Genomic DNA, 17,962 nt, shown 5'->3' with positions numbered 1-17,962 from the left:
ATGTGCCCTATAGCTGCTGTAGCATGTACATACCTTTCAAGCTATCCACATGGGACACTATGGGCCAAGCAGTAATACCTGCAGGTAGACAACTACAAAGAACACTTGCAGATCAGGTGGAACTATATAACTAGCATGGTCTACTGTGGGCTGATGTACTGTTATTTTGCTATTGACATATAACCATGTCAATGATACATCTGTGACAGAGGGATTACGCAACAGTAATTACATTCCGTGACAGCATGACACTTGAGAGACATGCATGAGTACAGTAAAGAGAGTACACAACTGTCATGCCTTGCTTGGCAGGCATGGGGATAAAGACCAATAGGAGTGACTGCAGGGGAGATGTGCATCACATGTATTAATTGGCAGCAGCAAACTTTACAAGACACAGCAGGCATACAGCCATACCAAGAGTACACATTTTATTTATTTATTTTATTTTATTATATGTTATTATTATTTCAGATAGTTCCTTTATTTTATGCATTAATAGCACATTGGTGGTAATGATTTCAACAGTCTGTGACATCTGAAAAAACACTTATTTACACAATAATATGAGCTATCTCACCAATTTACCTGCAGTTCCTGTGGAGAGAATGATATCTGTAATCAATAAGTGACTGCTACCATAATATTTCTGGCAGGCATGGGGATAGAACCCATTAGCAGTGCCTGCAGGGGACATGTGCGTCACATGTAGTAACTGACTGCAGCAACCTTTTCAAGTCATAGCAGGCATATAGCCATACAACAGTACACATTTTATTTCTTTTATGTTAATCTATTTTATTTTATTTTTTATTTATTTATTTTACATTTGTTGACCGGGCTAGTCTGGCTGGATACATGTCCATTTTCAGCAGAGGCCCGAGGAGAAAAGCTCCACTATATACTAAGTACATTACATAAAAAGAAATTTAATACTCTAAGATAATAGCTAAGATCAGATATTACGAAAACAAAAAGAAAGATAATTTAAAAAAGAAACAAGTTTTATTATTAGTGCACATATTTCCTTTATTTTATGCATTAATGGCACATTCGTGGTAATGATTTTAACAGTCTGTGAAATCTGAATAAACAATTATTTGCACATAATATAGGCTACCTCACTCTTGTACCAGTAGTCCCTGTGAAGAGAATATATGTCATCATAACATATCTGAATTAATAATACTTATTGGTACATAGCACTGGATTTGAACCCTGGTCTCTGTGTGTAAAAATGTACTTCGTATACCTCATTTAACAAACTGAGCTACTGAGTCAATGCTGAAATCTGACTAATTGATATTTACCTAAAGCTCACCCCGGTAACAAAATATGACCTGGTAGTACTACTACAGTGTTATACTGCACTGCAGTGACAGTTGAACTCACATGCATGTACTTCAATCATGACAGAGATACTAGGTAACCCATACATTCACAAATAAAATACAGGTGTACACAGTATATTGTTATTGGGTTGAAATATCAGCTCGAATTCTACAAGTATTGCACAACAGTTTATTACAGATACCTTCACGTAGTTTCTGGAATAGTTTCGAGTTTTTCTTGCATAACAGTTGGCATTATGCAGCTGTAGTTCCACCATTACTGCACTACAAATGTTTTGTACATAAATATTTCATGTGCTACTCTTTTTTCTGTCTTATTTGACTATAGATAGCATAATACAGCTGTACTCACCATACTCGTGGCACAATCTGGCCAGCCGCCCTGCATGCACCTCGACATTGCAAACTCTCACTTCTGCAGCTGTTGGGAGAGAAGCACACCATTATGCATACCAGTTTAGCAGACATTCAAAATTAAATATTGGTGAAACACAAGTAAACATACTTACACACATGTGGAACATTGCCCGCCCGGAATTCTTGGATCCAAGCATCTAAGACAGCCCCCTTCCTTCTTTTCAGGATGTCATGGTGGTGACGACACTGCTCACCTGTGAGGGGGATACCAGTTGCACTGGTGAGGTCACTTACCAGCCTGTCTCAGGCCTCCACTTTGTACTCCGAGCCTCATTAACCTCTCTGCATGAAACAGTCTTCATGGTTTTTCACTAGGAGTCCAACCATGAACTTGGACTCTTCAATGCCCCACCACTGCTCCTGATAGTGCGAACTCTCTCCAGTACCTGACATTGTATCCTTCAGAGACAGAACTCCAATGGATTATAGTGTATTCCCACCTATTGGGCTTAATATACAAACCAGCTAAGCTCAACTGAGCAGCGCTTAAACTGGCAATGCTTAGCAATGATTAGCAGTGTGCAAACCAGCTAAGCACAGCCAAACAGTGCCAAATACTGTGAAGCAGTGCTTAAACAGAGACTGTTTAAGCAGTGCTTATCGTGGCTTAGCATGGCTTAACAGAGCTTAGCTGAGTGCAGCAGATCATGACTTGAAATGAATTGCTTTATTTCCCATCCATGTATTCAAACCCTGCACCTAGTGCACAGGAGGCTGTAACTCTATCCACTTGGCTACATGGATATGTAGAATGCTCCTATACTTTTACATATAACTCTCAGCTACATTTAAGCACTGCTGAGCATTGTGCTGCACTGCACAAACCCACTGAGCTATGCTTAAACTTCACCTTTGAATTCATAATTAAATGCATCCTGTTTCAATTTTTAGTTTTCTGGTACATGTCAATTGCTGCGTGCCTCACTGTACAAACATAAAAATAAAAAATAAAATAAAATGTAATGGATATACATACACTGATACACTACACTTTGAAGGTGCAGGGGGTGTGTTACTCATCTGCAGACACAGTTAGTAACACACTCCCTACAGTGATTCAATAAACGTGTTCCATGGCTCTCCCTCAGCAAAGCTCCATCATTAATATGCATGGTGAGCTACCAAGGGGAAACCGCATATACGGCCACAACACCTTCCATGTAGACTGTACACACTATGCCTACATGGAGTTTATTAAACCTGGGGATGCGTCAAAGTATTATATGATGTGAGTGGAAAGCATGTGAACCTATGTAAGAATCGTATTATGTGTATATTACCTGCTGCTGCCACACATACATAGTTTAACACGTAAATGACAAAGTACACATTTGAAGGGATTTTTGATAACATTTTGGAAAATGTATACTGAACCAAGCATTGTGCAACAAATGTTAATACCTGCATGACAACACTGAAAATATCTCACAGATGTGCAATATCACATCAGGTTGCTAGTGAACTGTGAAAACTATTAGTATTGACATACAATTTTCAAAGAGATTGGTGTCCTCCCCACATTGCCCCCAATCTCCACTGTGTGGCGGTCAGCATACCCATCCTGCTGGAGGCACATTCTCAGCATTTTTTGCTACAAAACAAGAAATGACTGTAGTGCCCGCTATTGACAATATATGGTAATAATTTTGCTGACTGTCATGCAACAGAAAACATAATACTTACATCAATATACTAGACATGCTCACAAGAAAGTGCACATATTAGGGATGAAGATCAACTACTCATTCAAAAACCATGACTAAATATCAGATATTACATGTTGATTCAACCATTGCAGCATGTCACCAATGTCCTCATTGTTGTTTTATATATATTTGTTTTTCAAACTGTCTGTAGATGTGAAATTGCTAATGCCACAGATGTCATCATAACACTGTTGCAAAAAGGAACACATGGGCTACCTTAAAAGTAGAATATCCCCTCAGGGATCAAAACACAGTTCCTGTGACAATGAAAGTTTTACCAGTCTGCAGCAAGTCACACATCAAGATCTGTCAAATAAGCCAGTCTTGCCTGTTACCATTCTATTCTGAATAAAATAAAGTCACACACTACTATATTTGAATATCTGCAATGAATGTCAATATGCTCTAGAACTGGTGACATCACACAAGAAGTCATATCACAGTTGTTACAAAATATACACTTAAAGGGCTAACTCATGCGTTCTGTAGTCATGCATATGGCTTCCATAGAAAGAAGTATAAAACTTGGTCTTTCTCCCTCCTATTGTAAATGTTTCCACTAAGTGAAACTGTAAATAACAAATTTCTTAAAGAAGCCAATCCTGCCTGATAGTATTTCCCAACTCTTGTTTTCATCACCATCCTGACTGTCTTGTATGTTCTATATGTCTGACCTGCTACCTAACCTATCCTACATACCTGTCACTCTTATTTCTAAATACTTTCTGTAATATTCCTCTCTCTTAAAAAAACAGAAAAATGAAAAGGGCAACTAGCTCACAAAAAATACACACTACACTTCACATATGTGTGTATGACACATTTGATTTGGTCCATTTGGTCACACTACATTATTAAGTTGTTTTCGTACATCCTCTGTGATGTTACAATCCAATTTTTCCAAATTCCTTGTAAAAAATATATTAGATTGTGAAGAAGTGGATAGGTATGGTGATCTCCACCACCATCCTGCAACTTCCTTAATTACTCCCCCAGTGTCTAAGCATCTGCTTGCTCCCAGTTTTCACAATTGTCCTATCAACCGCATTTCACACCTTTAGTCTGGTCAAAAACAGATTCACATACCACATGCATTGCTAGAAATGACCCATAATGAAACATCTCTGTGTATGTACTCAAAATTTGCACAGTGCTTGGCATCAAGCAGCAACACTACCCATACGTCAGTAACAGTAACTGATGCTTCATGTCTTATGGCAAACCTGATCAGTGTTTGCCTTTGACTGCATTTATATGATGCTCCATGTGCTGTTATGCTTAACCCCAGTGTGTGTGACAAAAAGCAATATTGGTATCACTCTGTGGAAACCGTTATTATATGTTGGTCTATAATGGTATATAGCAGGTATAAAACAGGCACAAGGGTTTAATGTACACCATATTGGATGTTTTAATTATTAGTACTGTTGTGACGCCTTTTTCACATATATTCCCTTCCTTCCAACAGTTATCATGGTCCCTTCAACTGTGTGATTTCTGCTACCTAAAATGTGTCTTTCTCTGTGGTGTACTAAGATAATGAACAGGTGTAGTTAATACTGAGTAAGACTGACAGGTGTTCAAATCCAGTATCATGCATAAAACTTGTAACAGTTTTCTTTATTATAACATTTTACCTTGTAAAGTAGTAGGTAGAGATGTTAGTCTCCCACCACCATAATCCTGCTTATTCCTTAATTACTATACTAGTACCCTACCCTCTGCTTGCTCCATATTTTCAGAACTGCCCTATAAGCAGCATCAAGTTTTAATCATGTGAGAGAGTAGATGCACACACTACACACATAGCAAGATATAGTTTAGAAACACGAATGTCTATATCTGTATTCATTATTTGCTCTTTGCTGCTTCTCGTCTCAAGTTAAAAATTAAAAAAAATATATATATATATATATATATATATATAAATGCAATTCTTGGTTATATGTACCAATGACCAGAGTTATATGCTCTGGTCATTGGTACATATAACCAAAAATTGCATTTCATTCACTGTCTGTAATTCCCCTAACATATATTACTCTTTTAATGTATTTTCTATTTGCCCTCCACTTGGCAGCTCACAAACAGGGAAAAAGGTAACAAAGACATGTCTGGTGTCATTGCGTGGCTCCCCACAACAAAGAGAGCACTTCAGTAAATGTACCTGACAGATGTCAAATTCTGTGGCACAAGGTGTAACTGAAGTGAATTAAGTTACATAATGCACACGAAGCATTACTTGAATCCTGTCTAGAGATCACACTGCAGTTTATCACAATATGTCTTTTTCTTTATTTGCCTTCATTTTAAGGTGCATTTACTCTTCACTTCGCAGCATGCAAACAAGGTGCATTATCTAAGGAAAAAAAAGTGAAAAATTTAGTTTAGGTTGCCTTAGGTAGCACTCCTGCTGGCTTTGCATGGCTGGCAGCACTTTGTATAATAATCATTCAAAAAAGCACACCTGTCAAGTAACTTTTTCTGTGGTGCAAGGTGCAACCGAGGTGAACTGATAGAAATAAGGTACATTGAAGCATTGTTCGAATCTTGTTTACAGAAAACTTTGCCATAAATGACAAGATTCACTTTTCTATTTTTTGCCATTTTACAGTATATTTGCTTTTCACTTGGCAACATGTAAACAGGGTCACTACCCAAGGAAAAACGTGAAAATTTTAGTTTAGGCTGCCTTAGGTAGCTCAAAACACTTGGCAACATTGCGCTTTTTTACAACACTCTGGACAGTACTGAGAGGAGAAAGTCAACCTATTATATACCTATTTTTGTGGCACAAGGTGTAAGGGCAGAGACTTTTTATAAATAAAACAACCTATTTAGGATTCAACTTCACCTACAAGATACTTTTTAAAAAGGGTGTAAGAAGCACATTTCTCACAAATTTATGACTAGGACTGTAGCAAAAAGAAAAAAAGATAATGTTAAACCTGTTCCTTGTAAGCAGTGCATCAGTAAGCCTTGCATAATGAAAATGTGCTGTTTAGCAAATATGATTAATGTTTCAGATATATACACAAGCTAATGTATGTCTACCTTCCTAGACATAATAATGAATATACTTCATGTAAAACTCACTTGCAGATGTATGATGGGTGCAATACATTTGTTGTAATCATCCTGACTCATCACATATCCCAACTGTGTGTCTAAGAACCTTATGTCTTCTGAAGTATGAATGTAACATAAACTGACCTGTATTGATCATCACATTCAACTGCATCCATGTGAACCATATTTATTTGCAATAAAAATGACTTTTACATAGGAATGCATTCCAAGATAGGATCACAACCATACACATATAAACCTAAGTGTATCTGCATTCATTCAGATATCACTAAATGTCAAAATTCCATGGTGTAAAAGTAGTTCTCTTGTGGCAATGTTAGATAATTAGAGTACGTTGCAATTTTTGCCAACTTTATCCCATGGGTTCAATTCCCATTAGTTACAATAACATTTTACCATTGGGTAAACCCCAACCAGATAATACGTTAGAATTTAGCCATCTTCTGCCTTCCAAAGTGCAACCCTCAAAAGCCATGCCCGTAAGCAGTCCATTGTTGAACACAGAGCCTGTGATAATAGGTGGAGCATCACACATGGCACAGCTCAATGCCATGTTTCACAATTTTACTGCTATCTGATGTAAGTAGCGCCAGTTTGTCTGGCAAGGAGTCCACCTGCTTTCAGTCATGCAAATGCAGTTGGCAAGGCTGTGCATCTTTACCAGTAACATGCAAGGCCTGAATTAGGCATCAGTTCAGACATATTTTCTTAGCTTGACTTTTCCAGACATGACTGGTGAGGGAGAGAATGGTGCTAAATTTAAGGCACAATGATGGAGTGTTGAGGAGTTCAGGATATTTGTGGCACTCCTCATGAAGCACTACAGCCATAGAATGCTGCAGAGGAATAATTTTAGGTCTCAGTATAAGACTGAAGCTTGGAATATTTTAGCCACGGCTGTCTCCAGTGCAACTAGCATTCCATGCAGTGAAGTACAATGTCATCACCACTGCAGTGTCCTTAAAATGTGCAGGCAGGCCCGCCTAAGATTATAGGAGGCAGAATTTAGGACAGGGAACACCCACAGTTGTGAAAGTATTCTGACCCCCAACCTGTCTATGATATGGCAGCAATTATGTAGCCAGCAAACGCAGTTACTCATTATACTTTCAAATATATATATATTTTTTTGTTGTCTACAACTGCAGAGGAGATAGCTGCAAACTCTGAGATGCACTAGGAGAGATTAACTCACCTCAGAGAGGTGAGGGGTAAGTATGACTCAAGTAAAAATTAAAGTCATAAAATTATTTCCATTCCCTCAAGCACTGGCATCTTGAGCAGGCATACCTCATCGTTTATCTCAAGCATGCATGCCTTCCACAATAAGTGCTGCTGCTTGCATTAGGTAATTAGAGTACCAGCTTTACTGTCTGTGTTGAGCACCCAGAACTAGCCTGTTTTTTTTTTTTTTTTTTTTTTTTTAATTGATAATTGTTTACAAGATCTTAACAGCAGTCTGTCAGTACAAATTACATTATGGTAATTGTGATTAGTAAGTTAGAATGCATAATTCCAATCTGTCATAGTAAAATAATTATATCTGACCAGTAATATTTATTAATTAACACAGAAATATCTTTCCATCATATCCTGATGTTGCAAAGATGGGCAACAGTAAATTATAATTGTTTATGAACTAACAAATACAGATTTGTTTAAAGTATATAGTACTGTGACATGTTATGTGTCTAATTAGCTCAATTATCTCTTATTTTTTGTGTATTCCACCACTGTCTCTGTCTTGTTTTTATTTTGTTTGTGTGTGGTTGTATGGAGAGTATTATTTATTAACAATCTGCTGTTTACATAACTTGATAATGAAAATTAATCACCAACAAAACAGAGAGGCACACTGACCAATGTGGCTTGGCCTCTCACCCCTTCAAAGATGGCAGTGCAGACACTCAGCACTTCAGGGTTACAACCTGTCAGTGTTGCCTCCACAACCCCGCTCTACCTGCTCCACAAATGTCAGGTAGCTCTGTCATGGCTACTCATGCAATGGTACCCTCTGGGAGCAGTACTAGTGAGGAAAGCAATTATGTCCCCCAGCAAGAGTTGATAGGGCTGGTGGAGGATATAATGGAGGGTGGCCTCATGCACATAGCGGCAGGGTTGAAAGGGTCCAATGTCACATTGCAAAGATGATGACATGGCTGGCACTGACAAAGGAACTGCTGCAGGAGATATTGATGACAGTTCTAATGGTGAGGACTAGATTCTCTCTGTTCTCATATTGGATGTGGGTGCACCTCCAATGTCCTCTACCTATCCCCAGTCATGGTGTACTCCAACATTTGTCTCCATCGCCATCCCTGTATGTCTTGTATATCCTATATGTCTGTGGATGCTTTCTAACCTACCCTGTCTTTCATTCCTAATCACATTTCCCAACATTCCTCTCCCTCTCCCACAAAAAAAAAAAAAAAACGACACCTGTCCCACAAAAACATCTGCCCCATACATAGCTTTCCACTATGCCTGTGTGTCATCCTGACACAACTGATTAGTTCCATTTGGCTATACAACATTATTCCATTTTTGTCACCCATTACTAGTGTGGTGAGTCTCCAAACTCATTAAATTGTACAATTGCACATTGACATTGTGAAGATGTGGACAGGTATGGTGCTCTCCCATGATCCTCCTGTAAATTCCTGCATTATTTTCCCTGTGTACTACTCTCTACTTGCCAGCCATATTTTAACCAGTGTCCTATCCATCCCTTTTTCACACATTTAGTCTGGTCAAAAACTAGATTCACACACAATACACACATGGCCAGAAATGGCCCATGATAAAACATTCACTTTATGTCCTCTGCATTTGTGAGGAGTTTGGCATACAGCAGTAATGCTGAATGACAGTGAATGCTGTTTAATTACTCCTTGCAAAAGTTCAAGATCTCAGTGCAATCTGCAGTGGTCTGGTTACTCTCCTGCAAATGTGCTTAAATCTGTTGCGCTATAGGAATACAGAGTAAAGTCATAGTGAAGGCAGTACTGTGGAACACTTAATGTAACTTTTATTGGGCTGCTGAAAGGACAAAACTAGGAGTTCCCATGTGGCATGTTGAGATAATTACCCTGTTTGTAGCCTGATGCATTGGCATAGTGTCATGGGTTCAATTGCAGCTCTATGTCAGTTTATTACTTCATGACAGTTCATATTCCTATCATATATTTACCTGCAAATATCTGTATTTCTCAAAGTATAATGCATTTCCTTAACATAACATTGGAATAGTGTCACAAGATATCATTTTCAAAAGCACTGTAGCCCCAACAGGTAGACATAGTAAGTCAACCTAATCCTGATTAGCTATTCAGATTTATTGCACAGTCCCACCCCTTACTTGTACCTATAGTAATCAGTTTGTACACAACATGACAGATTAATGGTGATTTAGGTAAGACTAAAACAGCATGCAGATGTTCCTGTACATCCTCCAAAACATATTTTTGCTATGTATCCATCTGTCTGTATCTCTCTCTGTTCACCCCTCCAGCTTCCATAAGTTTTCAGTGTACTTCAGTAGTGTTGTTTTAATGCCATGAAGTAGTAATTCCTTTGTAGCATGATGAACCAATGCAAAACTCTGTAAAAAGGTTTTTTAATAATTTCAAGGGTTGTATTCCAGCCATTAGCTAAGCATTAATGACTGGTTTTCAGTAAGTTAGGTTTCAGTAAGTTAGGTGTACTTGTTGGATACATATTGTTGTGTTCCACCATTATCCTTCTTCAGTGATAATCTACTTTGTCTCTGCCTCCATGCCACCCTGTCATTGTATCTTCTCCCTTCTGTATCACTGATCTTCCACCTCTGCATTTGAGCAATGTCTGGCACCAGGCAACATATGCAAAGAAGGCTAAATGGAAGAACATAGCTTATGGTGACATCTTTGGATTTGATTGCCTTCATCTGCATTACTCTATCTCACTTTGTGCCACTTTGCTAAACTATCCCTAGGGTTTAATAAAATCTGTGTAGGCACAGTGTAGAGCCTACATGGAATGTTACCATGTCTGTGTACATGGTTCCCTCTTGGCAGCATGCCATGCTTATTAATCATGGTGCGTTGTGGAGGAAGAACTGTGGAACATGGCTATTGAATCAGCATAGGGAGTGTAGTGCCAACTGTGTCTGCAGATGAGTAAGACACTCCCTGCACTGTCTAATTACATTTTTCCAATGTTATTTTTTTTATTTAAAAAGCATATTTGTGTGGCACAGCGTGGAGTGCAGCAATGCTAAGTGGCATCGAGATACCTGCCAGACATCCAAAAATAGAAACCGGATACATTTAATTATTTATTTAAATGTCATGTTTGGGCATAGCTGAACAGGTTTGCACAGCAAGGCACAATGCTCAGCAGTGCTTATAGGTAGCTCAGAGGTATATGTAAAGGTACTGAAGAATTCTACATATCATCATAGCTAAATGGATAGAGGTACAGTCTTATGAGCAGTAGGTGCAGGATTTGAATACATGGAAGGGAAAATAAGCATTTATGTTTGGAATACAAATTATGCCAATTATTTTTAAATTCTGGCCCACTCTGCTTTGCTAAGCTCTGTTAAGACATGCTAAGACCTATTAAGCATTGCATAAACACAATAATGGCTGAAAATGTTTATGCACTGCTTGGCTGGTTTGTGCACTGCTAAGCATACAGGTCTTCAAGATTTTATACTGCTCAGCTCAGCTGCACCAGTTTGTGGGCTGCTAAGCGACACGCCACAATTTTAAATATTGCCCAATGGCATGCAAGGGCAGGAAAACAGGCTATAGTAAGCCCAGTAGACTGGAATATAGCATAATCCATTGGAGTTCTGCCTCTGAAGGGTACTATGGCAGGTGTTGGTGAAGGTGCGCACCTCCAGGCACAGAGTTGGGGCATTCTGGAGTCCATGGTCATGGTTGGAATCCTAGTAAAAAACTATGATGACTAGCTGCTGCAGAGAGGTTTCTAGGGTTCAGAGTGTAAGGCAGAGGCCTGGGACCAGCTGGCAAGAGAACTCACCAGTACTACTGGTATCCCCCCATACAGGTAAGCACTGTCATCACCACCATGGCAACCTAAAGTGAAGAAAGGGGGATCTTCAGGACATGTAAGTCCAGGAAGCACGGGCAGGGAGTACCCCACAAGTCTGTAAGTACTTTTACCTCTGTTGCACCAATATCTAATCTGAATATCTGCTAAACTGGTATGCAGAATGGTGTGCTTCTCTCCCAACAGCTGCAGAGGAAAGGGCTCACAACATTGAGGTACATGCTGGGCACTTGGCCAGGTTGTGCAGTGAGTGTGGTGAGTACAAATATATTATGCTAACTATTGAAATAAGGAAGAAAGAGTAAAGCATTAAAGCAGTAAAGTATGTACAGTAATGTTTGTATTGCAATAAATAAATAAATATACAGTAACGTTTGTATTGCAATAAATGAATAATACCAACTGTAGTGCAATACAACCATAAAAACATACCATTATCTGCATTAATGTATATACAATTAAGTCTATAGTGCAATAAGTGTGGAATTAAAGCTGTATTGCAAGACCTGAATAATGACAACTGTTATGCAATAAAATACTCAAAACAATACCAGTAACTGCACTGATGTATAGTCAATAAAGTCTGTAGTGCAATAAATGTGGAATTAGAGCTGTTTTGCAAGAAATGAATAATACCAACTGTTCTGCAATAACACATAAACCAATACCAATAACACCAAGTTAAATTGTGTACATCAGGATTGTCTTGTTTTAACAATTGCAGTATACCTGTATGCATTGAGATTGAGACTGTAAGGTAAGGTGCGGCAGTCAAGTATAATACTGTAATAGCTGTAGAATGCTAATATAATGGCTTCCAAATGTATTGTTTAACACATATAGTACCATTCAAGGCTGTTTCTAAGCCAGTATTGTTCACATAATGCTCTGTCATCCACAAACAGCAGATAAACAAGGTATATGGGTGAGGTAGCCAACCCATGATTTGATACTGTTTGTTGACTTCACAGATATTTCAACTAGCTAACAATATATTGTGTAGACCGGCATTCTAGATAGTAATGTATAGATTGCCTACTATCTCTGTCATGCTTGTATTTCATGCATGTGTGTGTTTTACTGTCACTACAGTCTAGTATACAACTGTAGTACTGCTACCATGTCATATTTTGGTTCCAGGTAAGCTCTACGCAAATATCAGTCAGTCGGTAATCAGCAGTGACTCAATAGTTCAGTTTGTTAAATGCTCTATATGTAGTACATTTTGCCACACACAGAGCAGGGTTCAAATCCAGTGCTATGTAGCACTAAATATTACAGTATCAGTCAGGTAATGTTTATAGATTCTATCTCCACAGGAACTACAGGCAAATGGTTGATGTGGCCCATATTATTAGTAAATAATTGTGTTTAGAAGTCACAGACTGTTACAATCATTAGCAAGAATGTGAAAATACAGCATAAAATAAAGGAAATATAAATAATAACAATAATAATAACAGAAGAAAATAAATAAAATGTGTAATCTTGTTATGGCTGTATGTGTGGAGTGTCCATTAAGAGTTGCTGCAGTCAATTCATACATTTGATGCAGATATCCTCTGCAGTCATTGCTACTGTCTTCTATTCCTATGTCTGCTAAGCAAAGCATGATAGTTTAGTTTCTGTACTGTACACATACATGTCTCTCAAGTGTCACCCTGTCACGTAATGTAATTAGTAGTGTGTAATCCATCTGTCACAGGATTAACATCAAAATGATTACCTAAATTGCATAGTATCGGTACAACAGCCCACAGTACACCTTGGCAGTTATATAGGTCCACCTAATGAGCAAGTGTTCTGTGTAGTTGTGTACCCACAGTTGTTATTGCTTGGCCCATATTGTCCCATGCGAATAGCTTGAAAGGCATGTACGTGCTACAGCAGCTATAGGGGACTTGTACAAAAAAAAAAGGACAGACTCGTAGAATACATAGTACTACTTTAATCAAGTGCATAGCCTATAATGATATTAATAGACTGTTTTTCTCTCTCCCCACCCCTTAATCTTTGTTTATTTATTATTGTTATTCATTGGTTATGGTTTACTATTAACATACGTTGTTACATTAACTGTACTTTGGGGTATGTGTTTTATTATTGTTATGTATTATAATGGTTGCATATTAACATATCTTGTTGTATTACCTACTTTGTTGGCCTTATGCTGTAGCTGTTAGTGGCATGCTGTTAACATAATGACGGTTCTGTTATTCATTGAAGTGTTTCACATAATATGAATTGATATGTAATTGGGTTATTTCCACTGTTATGGCATGCTGTTATTACTAACATCTGGCATGCTGTTATTACTAGTAATGTTTGTTCATAGCTAACCTATACTTATCACTATACCTCCATCCCCACAGCATGTCAGGGTAGGCTGGTTGCTGGTGATCCACCCAACTTACCTCAAATGGCTATGGCACTGGGTCTTGGCACATCTGGGATCCAGGCCGGTGGTGCCCCCTCCACTGCCCCTGCATCACCTGTGGTGTTGGGTGGAACCATCTTAGGGGATGGGGCCTGGACCCCCTGGGAGCAGTCACAGGTCACTCGCATGTTTTGAGCCATCATGGAGGCACAGGCACATTCTGAATGCAACAACAGATGGATGCTTAGAGTTATGGATGCAGCACAGTCTGACATCCATGACTGCCTCCACCACAATGGTAATACCCTGGATCAGTTCACTGATGTAGTGGACAGACAGTGGGTTGAGACAGTGACTGTCTTTGACCACACATTGGCTGTGCTGGGACATCTGGTTGGATGTGGGTGTTGGACATGTGGACATAGGTCAGCAACACCATCTGCTGAGAGTCCACATGGCTGTGCACACTTACACTCCAGTAGTGGTAGTACCTCCAGTGCTACAGAGGGAAGCGTGCTGTCCACATCACAATGTGGCAGCCATGGGCATGTGGTTCTGGGCAGTCGTATGGGGGACATGGGCCCTGCAGACAACTGTCACTGTCAGCTACTAGCACAGCATCTCACCTTGAGCATGGTGGTGCCAGTGCTACCCCTGGTGGAGCCAGTTCCCATTTTTGTGGCCAGAGACGGTGAACTGTCCACTCTGCCATGTACAGTCCACAGCTGTCCAACATACACATGTGTAGGGCAAGCACTGGGCTTGACTGTGTGCACATACACACTCAAACATCACTGTCACATGCAGGTCACCAACAGACACACCACACCTCTCCATGGCCCATCTAACCAGCACCCCTTCCTGACTCAGACACATGCTGTCAACTGTTTGGCACCCCCACACAACACCCTGTGCATGTGATGATACCTGTTCCACATCCCTGCCATCCGTGCCATGGATGCAGGGACATGCAAATATGTGTCTGATGCACAAGGTGACTATATTACTTTACATGTACTTGTGTAGTGCAGTATTGTTATGCCATGACAGTTGTTGTGGGCCATGACAGGTAGTGTATTGTGGCATGTGTCATGACTACACTTCAAACTTTGTGTATATTTATTGCAGGATGTTAGACTGGTGGTAGTGCTCCAGAATGACAGGTGTGTCACGGACCTGTGTATATTTCTGTTCTAGGAGTCTGAGCAGATAAACTATGGACACATGATGGCAATACAACAGCACAGGATGGCATAGCAGCACAGCAGAAATATGACATCAGCAAGGTATAGCAGTATACCCGCATGGCTCCCTAAGTGCATATGTGTAGAAGAGTGTGACAGGGATAATGGGGACAGTCAGCATAATCATGCTTTCATACTTTATGACAAGGTCTGCTACCCTTGACACGTGTCATCCAGATTTTCTGAACATACAAATCTAGAAGGCGGTGGACAGCAGTTATGCTTATGTAGATGAGGGCAATTTAGGGCCAGCAATTAGTCACAGGGTTGTAAAATGCACAGAGATAGGCCATATGGGCACATTTGTAGTGCTGCAAGGGGATAGTTTTATATACACACACAAGTTGAATGATGTGAGATTAGAACCCCTACCTAACATGTTGTACACACTACAGCTTACAGTACTTATTGCATGCACTACGGTGTTTATCTGATAATACACTATCAGCTAGCATTCTTAAGGTGAATGACATCAGCAGGACTTGTAAAGGAGGCCAATGCTGCAGCTAGTCACAGGGCTGTAAAATGCAAAACTATTGCACAGACATAGGCCAGATGGGCATGTCTGTAGTGCTGCATGGGGATATATGTATAAACACACACACACACACACACACACACACACACACACACACACACACACACACACACACACACAAATACATGCAGGCAGTTGACTGATATGAGATTAGAACCCCCACCTATCTACTATTACACAGTACAGATCACAGTACTTATTGCATGCGCCATAGGTTATGTCTGTTGTATTTTTGGATGCAGGCACAGTACTTGTGGAGTCGCAAAGCATGTATGGCCTGTAGAGTGATACTGCTTGCTACTGTTATTGTATCTAGTGTCCTAGGAGTGGGATACCTGTTAACATCCCTGCTATGTGTGTAAAATTACCAGTATGGTCATATGTGGCTGGTTGCAATTTGATAGGCAGATAGATGGCCAGGGACAATATGGCCTGTCTAAGGCATGAGTTGCAACCAGTATACATTACACCACCTGCTCACCTGCGTTTGTCTACAGGGGGTCTGCGGGTGAGTGGATTATGCACTGTTGCGGCCTTGGTCTCATTCCATCGGACAACTGTTGTGATGTGTAAGTGCAGATAACCCCAGAATTCTGAGGGCATATGGGGACATTTGTACATCACCCCCCATATATATATATATATATATATATATATATATATATATATATATATATATATATATATATAACATGGATGTCACCTTGGCTGTTGGTCTGTGTGTATGTTATGTAAATCTGTTATGTAGATACATGTGGAGAGTCTATGTATCATTCTACTTTATATATATATATATATATATATATATATATATATATATATAAATACATACATATGTATATATATATATATATATATATATATATATATATATATATATATGTGCATGCCACGTACTGATAAATACACTAATCATGTGTGAGGGGGATAGGGTGACACAGGTATGTATACATAGCTGTCTCTATGTACAGACATATTTCCACATAGCAGGTCTTTGGGAAAAAGAGGCAACAGACTTGGGCTCAAGTTAGCTAAGTGTAGGAGCACGCCCAATGTGACTCTCAGTACTTACAAGGTGATGCCAGGCCAGAGATACCTGTACTCCAGTCTGGGATTTTGTGTGTTCCATCTACTGGCTGCTGCACCCGTTTCCACAGTACAGCACTTCTCTGATATTGTCCAAAGCATTCCCCGGCTGTTTGCTGAACTTAATATGTGAATCATACCTCTCAGCTGTATAGATTTTCACAGAATGTCCAGATTTTTGCTTCATATTTTTTATCCGTTTTACATAACATTGCATTTTTCTGGCAAATTAGTGGCAAAACATTAAAGATTTAAGTTAAAAAATAATGACAGACATTTGAGTTACAGACTCCATACACATCAGGTGATTCATGCTAATGAAAGACCTGTTATTCTATCAACTTTCTACGTTTGTAAGAGCAATATTTAAAACTTGTCCCTACTTGTGGGCCTTTGTCCCATATTTATCCATGTGTTTGGCCAGAATTCTTGCTCTAAGAGGTTGAGAGGTATGATCTGGCTGGGGTACATGATGTAACACCACACACAAAGTGACAGTCTGCATACCTCTCCCTGTACATGTTTTTGCAGAATGCCCAGCATTTCATCCCATATGTTTGCTCTGTTTCTCATACATTTGTGGTTTTCCAGTGCTATTCTGCAAAATGCAGTCACTGAACTCTTGTAATTACTGCGACATTTAAGTGATGGCCTTTACATCCTGCAGCGACCACTTGCAACCTGCTGTTATACTAGCCACCTTCTAGGTTACTCAGAGCATGTATAATGTCTATGTGTAGGTTTGGTCCTTTGTCCGCCCATTTATTCTGGCTTTGTTCAGCTTTCTTGCAGTAACAGATTGAGGGGTTATGACAGTCTGTGGGAATACTACCATACGAGTACCTAACATGCAAAAGATGTAGATGCTGCCAGATTCAAACTATCAGCACCATCACCCATACCAATGTCCCCAGCCAAGTGAACAACACCTGCCACAAGACAGAAAGGTTTCATTCCTCACACTATCAACAACGTACAGACAAACATTGTCACCCATGCATTATGTGGGGGATACAACGTGTGGCCAGGTTCTATGTCACAGGCCTGGAATTGTCTGGTCTGCTGATATATCATTGCAGAATTACTGTTTATTG

Source organism: Protopterus annectens, chromosome 12.part0, assembly GCF_019279795.1.
Source record: "Protopterus annectens isolate FY-2018-M chromosome 12.part0, PAN1.0, whole genome shotgun sequence".
In the NCBI taxonomy this organism is placed as follows: Eukaryota; Metazoa; Chordata; order Ceratodontiformes; family Protopteridae; genus Protopterus; species Protopterus annectens.
Note: the sequence above shows the minus strand (reverse complement) of the source record.